Genomic DNA, 7,370 nt, shown 5'->3' with positions numbered 1-7,370 from the left:
AGAGTGATAGTTTGTTCTCTTAAATGACATTTTTGAACTGAATCTTATTGCTGACTGATTCGTGCTTCTCAAAAGGGATATTGGTATGAAAGACAATCAGTTTAGATATTTAGTACTTTCATGAGAAGACTAACATGCCTTGAGTTCAAAGTTAAATGAAATCGCTTGATAAAATGATTCATTAACCCGTTAGTCTAGCTTGGAAGCACCCGAGTCAAGTATCCTGTCTAAAGCTTCTGCCTTTATCATATATTATCATCATCTGAATCATCTGCCTGTTATTTGCATCTTCACTTAGTTTAAAACTCATCTTTTGTCTCATTTACATGTTTATTTACTCATTAAATAGCTTAGTTAAAACCCTCATCATTCCATCTTGACTTAAGATTGCAAATAGCATAGATTAGTGTCTCCACTACAAGTTTGGTTTGATAACCCCTTGTACTACAAGGACAGGGGTATTGATAACCTCTTTAAAGAGTGAAAACTCTTAGTTATCAATTGGCGCCGTTGCCAACTTGTGGGAGCATTAGTCTTTTATTTGTTCTTAAGATCAAGACTTTACTTTCTTTTGTTTTACTAACTCTTTTGCAAGTTCTTGTTTTGATTTCAGGTGCGTGAAAACCAGGTCTCGTAGCACAGAACCGCCTTTACCATACGACAATAACATCAACAGGATCGAGAGGCGAGCTCGCGAGAGAGAACAGCACTTTGAAAGACTTGGAATGGTAGAACAGCAAAGGATCGAGCAACAAGCTCAGGAAGCCGAAAACCAGGCTCAGGCTAATCAGGCGCAGGCAGGAAGAAATGAACAACAAGCCTATGTTAACCAGCAACAGGCTCAAAGAAACGAGAGGCTTGCTCAGCAAAACCAACAACAAGCTAATAGAAACGAGCAACAAGCCCATCATGTTCATCCGCCACCGCCACAAGCTCAGAGACAACCTCCCCCGGTCTTTGTTGGAGAAAATGACCGAGCTAATGCGCACCAATACAGAGCCGGGATTCAGGCACCACCGGTTCAAAATAACAACTTTGAAGTTAAAGCTTCCCTGCTCAATATGGTGCAGAACTCAAAATTTCACGGTCTAGCCGGCGAAGATCCTCTTGAGCATCTAGATCAATTTGATCGAGTTTGCGACTTAACCAAGATTAATGGCGTCTCGGAAGATAGATTCAAGCTACGTTTGTTCCCATTCAGGCTCGGTGATAAAGCTCACCAGTGGGAAAAGAACCTCCCGAGGGGTTCTATACAAACATGGGAGCAGTGTAAACTGGCGTTCTTATCAAAGTTCTTCTCCACATCACGCACGGCTAAGCTCAGGAATCAGATCTCAAGTTTCACGCAGCACAACAACGAGAGCTTTAGTGAGGCTTGGGAACGGTTTAGAAGCTATACTAACCAATGCCCACACGACGTCTTCTCAGAGGCATCCCTCTTGAGTACTTTATACCGAGGTGCACTCCCCAAGATCAGAAACCAACTCGGTACAGCCTCAAATGGAAATTTTCTTGGGAAAGAGATCAATGCGGCAATGGAACTAGTCGAGAACCTAGCCATGTCTAATGACACGTATGGAGAGGATTTTGATAGAGCAAACCGTTCAGAGGGATCTAGTGATGAACAGCGTATAAAAGGATATAAGAGAGCTTCAGAGCAAGCTTGACAAGGTTTTAATGGCGACTCAAAAGCCAATACACTTTGTAGGCGAGTTTGATGAGCAAGGGCCAAGTTTTGACAATGTTAATGAAGATGGTCTAACTCAAGAGGAGCTAAACTACATAGGGAATCAGCAGAGGTATCAGCGGTTTAACAACTACAGCACTAACCCAAACCTCTCATACAGAAACCAAAATGTAGCTAACCCTCAAGACCAAGTGTACCCTGCTCAACAACAACAACAAAGCTATGCTCAAAAAGCCCCTTTTCAGAATAATTTCCAGCCCAAGCAACAGTTCAGTGGGCAACAGCACGGCTACACTCAGCAGAATCAAGCGGCTCAGGGTAACAACTTCACCAGCCAACCGCAGCAACACAAGTTTCCACCAGGGTTCAATCCGCAGCCGATGGGTAATCAGCAACAATTTCAGGGAACGGGTCAGAATCAGATGGGAACCGATGTCTGTGGGATTTTACAGCAACTGTTATAGGGTCAGCAGAGAGTTGAGAGCCAGCACGCGACAATGCAGCAAGATATCAGAGGGCTTAAGCAAAACCAAGCCTCTACATCATCAAGAGGCCCGGCTTTACCAGGTAAGCCGGAGCCGAACCCCAAAGAGTATGTGAACGCCATCACATTGAGGAGTGGTAAGGAATTACATGCTCAAATGCCTAAGACAAAGCTCATTGAGGCCAATGAGCAATTAGAGGGGGAGGCAGCCTCAGATGATGCGCGTAAAGAAGCGGTTTTTGAGAAAGAACCGATCAAGGACAAAGGAAAAGAGGTGGAAAAGATAACTCAGCTTGAAAAGCCCTACGTTCCACCACCACCTTACCAACCCAAGATACCATTCCCAGGGCGTTTCAAAAAGAAAATCTTAGACAAAGCCAAAGCGGTCTTTGAGAAACACTTGGAGAACACGCAACTTACCTTACCCATCATAGATGCTTTCTTAGCTATACCTCAACTTGGAAAGTTTCTAAAAGATGTGATCCTCAACAAGACAAAGGAGCTCCAGGGTATGGTAATACTGAGCCATGAGTGCAGTATACCAAGAAAGCTATCCGATCCGGGCAGCTTTACTTTACCGTGTGCTTTAGGGCACTTAAAGTTCTCAAAGTGCTTATGTGATCTTGGAGCTTCTGTGAGCCTAATGCCTTACACGGTGGCCAAGAGATTGGGATACAAAAGCTACAAGCCGGCCAAGATCTCTCTTGTATTAGCTGATAGATCGGTTCGCTTACCGGTGGGTTTGCTTGAGGATTTACCTTTGAGGATCGGTGAGATAGAAATCCCCACGGACTTCATAGTTCTTGAGATGGACGAAGAACCATTAGACCCTATCATCTTGGGCCGACCGTTCTTGGCGACCGCAGGAGCTATAATCGATGTGAGAGGGGGCATGATTGAACTACACATCGGTTCCGAGACTATGAACTTCAACGTGAAGGAAATGATGAAGAAACCGACCATTGGAGATCAGGTTTTCTATGTGGAAGTTATGGAGGAGCTAGCTAATGAGCTCCTAGAAGAGTTAAACGCAGAAGATCCGTTACAAGTGGTCTTGACACTGGAACAAAGCGAGCACGGGTTCTTGAACGAGGAAAACGAGGTGTACAAGCGTCTTTTGGACCAACCTAGGGAACTTGGAGCTGAGGCGAGGTTTTTGGAGCTCAATAAGAGTGGCCTCGACATCTTAGACAGCGAGAGGTCCAAGGGTATAGAGGAGACACCTCGGGATATCATGGCCGTGACAGCTTGTGCCGAGGCCGATGGTGAACCGCGCGAGAACAAAGAAAAGGCCGAGGAAGCTGTTCCGGACCAATGCAGCTTTGATGCCGATTGGAATGAGGCTGACGCACCCCCTGTTGAGCTCAAGCCTCTACCAACAGGGCTCAGGTATGCGTTCCTGGGTCTAAACTCCACTTTTCCTGTGATCATAAACGATAGCTTGCTTGAACATGAAGAACGTGCATTGCTTAATGAAATAAGGAAATTCAGGAGAGCCATAGGGTATTCCTTGGCTGACATTAGAGGAATCTCTCCTGACATATGCACCCATAGGATCCCCCTGGAGGACCAAGCTATGTCCTCTATTGAGCACCAACGTCGCCTTAACCCGAATCTTAAAGAGGTGGTTAAGAAGGAGATACTAAAGCTCCTTGAGGCAGGGATAATATATCCAATCTCTGACTCTCGGTGGGTATCTCCTGTACACGTTGTGCCCAAGAAAGGTGGGATCACGGTGGTGAAAAACGATAAGGATGAACTCATAGCCCAAAGAACTATAACCGGCCATCGCATGTGCATTGACTATAGGAAATTGAATTCTGCATCAAGAAAAGATCATTTTCCTTTACCATTCATTGATCAAATGCTTGAACGGCTAGCTAATCATCCTTATTTTTGTTTTCTTGATGGATATTCGGGGTTCTTTCAAATACCCATAGACCCCCGAGATCAAGAGAAAACGACATTTATTTATACGCCTATAGGAGAATGCCTTTCGGTTTGTGTAATGCACCGGCCACTTTTCAAAGATGTATGATGCACATTTTCTCTGATCTAATTGAAGAGAAAGTTGAGGTGTTTATGGATGATTTTTCCGTATACGGTTCCTCTTTCTCTGAATGTCTTGCTAATCTATCTCAGGTTCTAAAGCGATGTGAGGAGCATAGACTTGTCTTGAACTGGGAGAAGTGCCATTTCATGGTTCAAGAAGGCATTGTCTTGGGACACAAGGTATCAGAGAAGGGTATTGAGGTGGACAAGGCTAAGATCGAGGTGATGGTGAACCTACAAGCTCCGAATTCTGTAAAAGGAATAAGAAGCTTCCTTGGACACGCAGGGTTCTATAGGCGGTTCATTAAAGATTTCTCCAAGATAGCTAGACCCTTGACGAGGCTATTGTGTAAAGAAGTGGAGTTTATCTTTGATGAAGAGCGTGAGGAAGCGTTTAAGAGAATCAAGGAGGCTTTGATCAGTGCACCGATTGTACAAGCTCCCAATTGGTCTTTACCATTCGAAGTGATGACTGATGCATCTGACTATGCTGTGGGAGCTGTCTTGGGGCAGAAGAAAGATAAAAAGCTCCATGTGATCTACTATGCAAGGCGCACGTTGGACTCGGCTCAAGAAAAGTACGCCACCACCGAGAAGGAAATGCTTGCCATTGTGTTTGCATTTGAAAAATTCAGGAGTTATCTAGTGGGATCAAAGGTCACGGTTTACACGGATCATGCGGCCTTGAGGTATCTGATGTCTAAGAAGGACGCTAAGCCGAGGCTGTTGAGATGGGTCTTATTGCTCCAAGAATTTGACATGGAAATACTCGACAAGAAAGGGATTGAAAACGAAGTTGCAGATCACCTCTCAAGGCTCATGTTAGTCCGGTCTTACTTAGAATTGGAGGAAGCCAACACGATCAAGGAAAGAAGCCTTCCATGGTTCGCGGATCTTGTGAACTACTTGTCTTGCGGTTTAGAGCCACTGGATCTTGATACTTATCAGAGGAAGAAGTTCTTTAGAGATGTAATGAGATATCATTGGACGAGCCGTATCTTTACGTGCTTAACAAGGACCATCTCTATAGGCGATGCTTGGCCGAAGAAGAGATCCATCCGGTGTTACAAGAATGTCACGGTTCATCGTATGGTGGTCAGTTAGGTGCATTCAAGACGGTTGCCAAGGTTTTACAAAGCGGTTTCTGGTGGCCGACTATGTTCAAGGACGCGCAAGATGTGGTATCAAGGTGTGAGGCTTGTCAAAGGCACGGTAACATATCCAAGAGGAATGAGATGCCCCAAAACAGAATCTTTGAAGTGGAGGTCTTCGACTGTTGGGGCATCGACTTCATGGGTCCCTTTGTAAGCTCATATGGGAATCAGTATATCCTTGTCGCGGTGGACTATGTGAGTAAATGGGTTGAAGCGGTCGCATCCCCAACCAACGATTCAAAAGTGGTGGTAAAGCTCTTCAAAAATATCATCTTCCCACGGTTTGGAGTCCCAAGGGTAGTCATCAGTGATGGGGGAAGCCATTTTATCAATAAGACTCATGAGAGTCTTTTGAAGAAGCACGGAGTAAAGCACAAGGTGGCCACCCCTTATCATCCGCAAACCAGCGGCCAAGTGGAGGTTTCTAACCGTCAGATAAAGGCCATTTTGGAAAGAACCGTGAGCTCATCTAGGAAGGATTGGAGCAAGAAACTTGATGATGCTTTGTGGGCTTACAGAACCGCGTACAAGACCCCCATTGGAACCTCACCGTTTAACTTGCTCTATGGGAAAAGCTGCCATCTACCGGTTGAGTTGGAATACAAAGCCTTGTGGGCAGTGAAACTTCTGAACTTTGACATCAAGACCGCACAAGAGAAGAGGGTTTTACAGCTTCATGAGCTTGAGGAGATCCGTTTAGATGCTTTTGAGAGCTCTAAGATCTACAAGGAAAGGACCAAGGCGCTCCATGACAAGAATATACACAAGAGAGAGTTCAAAGAAGGGGACCAATTTCTGCTGTTTAACTCGAGGCTTAAGCTATTCCCTGGGAAGCTGAGGTCTAGGTGGTCCGGTCCGTTCACAATTCTTGAAGTAAGGCCCTATGGAGCCGTCGTGTTAAAAGGAAAAGATGGACAAGGTTTTGTGGTAAACGGTCAGAGGGTAAAACATTACTTGGCATCAGAAACAAGAGAGGGAGCTACCTCAGTTCCTCTTCTTGAACCGGAATCAGCCTGAAAAGGTATGAAAAGTCAAACTTAGGGACGTTAAACAAAGTGCTCCTGGGAGACACCCCAAGTTTATCCTTGTACATATTTCGTTTTTCATGCTCTTTTTCTTTTTATTTGAAACTTTTTGAAGGGTTTGTTAAGTGTTTCAGGAGTTAGACAGTGAGCCTTGAGGCTGAAAGTGAGAAAAGGCTTGAAAAAGACACGGCCTGATGAATTAAGTCAAAGAGTATTCATAGCCTCGGTATCAACCCTCGGTATATTCATACCGCGGTCACCTTTTACCGAGTGAAAGCTTGAGAACCTCAGCTAAACTCCACAACTTATTTTCATCATGGCCGTGACTGAGAATGCAGTAGTAAAACGACTAAGTGTGGGGGAGGCTCACGGTGTAAACACCTCGGTATAATCATACTGAGGACCGATGTTCACTTAAAACGGTCAAAAACCTCGATCCGAGGCCGCGATCAGTTTACACCAAGGCCAGCCCGTTTAAGCCCCCAAGCACCAAGTGTTCTTTTTTAAAACAAGTGACCTCGGCATGATACCCTCGTGGTGGAGCGTGCCGAGGTGCCCGGTTTCAAGAACGATCAAAAACAAGAACGCTTGGAACACTTAGATCAACGAAGAGGCTTTGCGCGGTCTAAGGAAAAGACTTGAAGGCCACGGAGAATTACTCGTTAACATGAGCTTAAATCACTCGGCTTGGTGCCCTCGGGGTGGAACAAGTCGAGGCCGCTCAAGTTAACACAAGAAAATTTGGTTTAGACCGTACGGCCCACGTCATCCCCATGCCGCGTCCATTTGAAAGGCTTTGCGCGGTAATTCAAATTTAAATACTCGGTCAAGACGGTTTTTGGCGCGGTCAATGGTTGGAGTTGGAGCAGAAGGGGGGACCAGTCCCACAACAGTCCAAATGCCAGCTGGAAAGCGCGCTCCAGCCCATACCAGCCTCCATCCCGAGCCAAAACGCAGAGTTTGCCCTC

At 45.3% G+C, this 7,370-nt stretch overlaps 1 non-coding gene across 1 annotated transcript; it reads right to left on the bottom strand.

The window, feature by feature from the left end:
* Positions 1-1,316: 1,316 nt before the first annotated feature.
* Positions 1,317-1,423, bottom strand: LOC112082468. Its single transcript, XR_002897143.1, has one exon. It is a non-coding gene; the product is annotated as a small nucleolar RNA R71 (small nucleolar RNA).
* Between the last annotated feature and the right edge of the window lie 5,947 nt (positions 1,424-7,370).

The sequence above is a fragment of the Eutrema salsugineum genome, unplaced genomic scaffold (assembly GCF_000478725.1).
Source record: "Eutrema salsugineum unplaced genomic scaffold, Eutsalg1_0 scaffold_1, whole genome shotgun sequence".
In the NCBI taxonomy this organism is placed as follows: Eukaryota; Viridiplantae; Streptophyta; class Magnoliopsida; order Brassicales; family Brassicaceae; genus Eutrema; species Eutrema salsugineum.
This window is presented reverse-complemented; position numbering and strand designations above follow the sequence as displayed.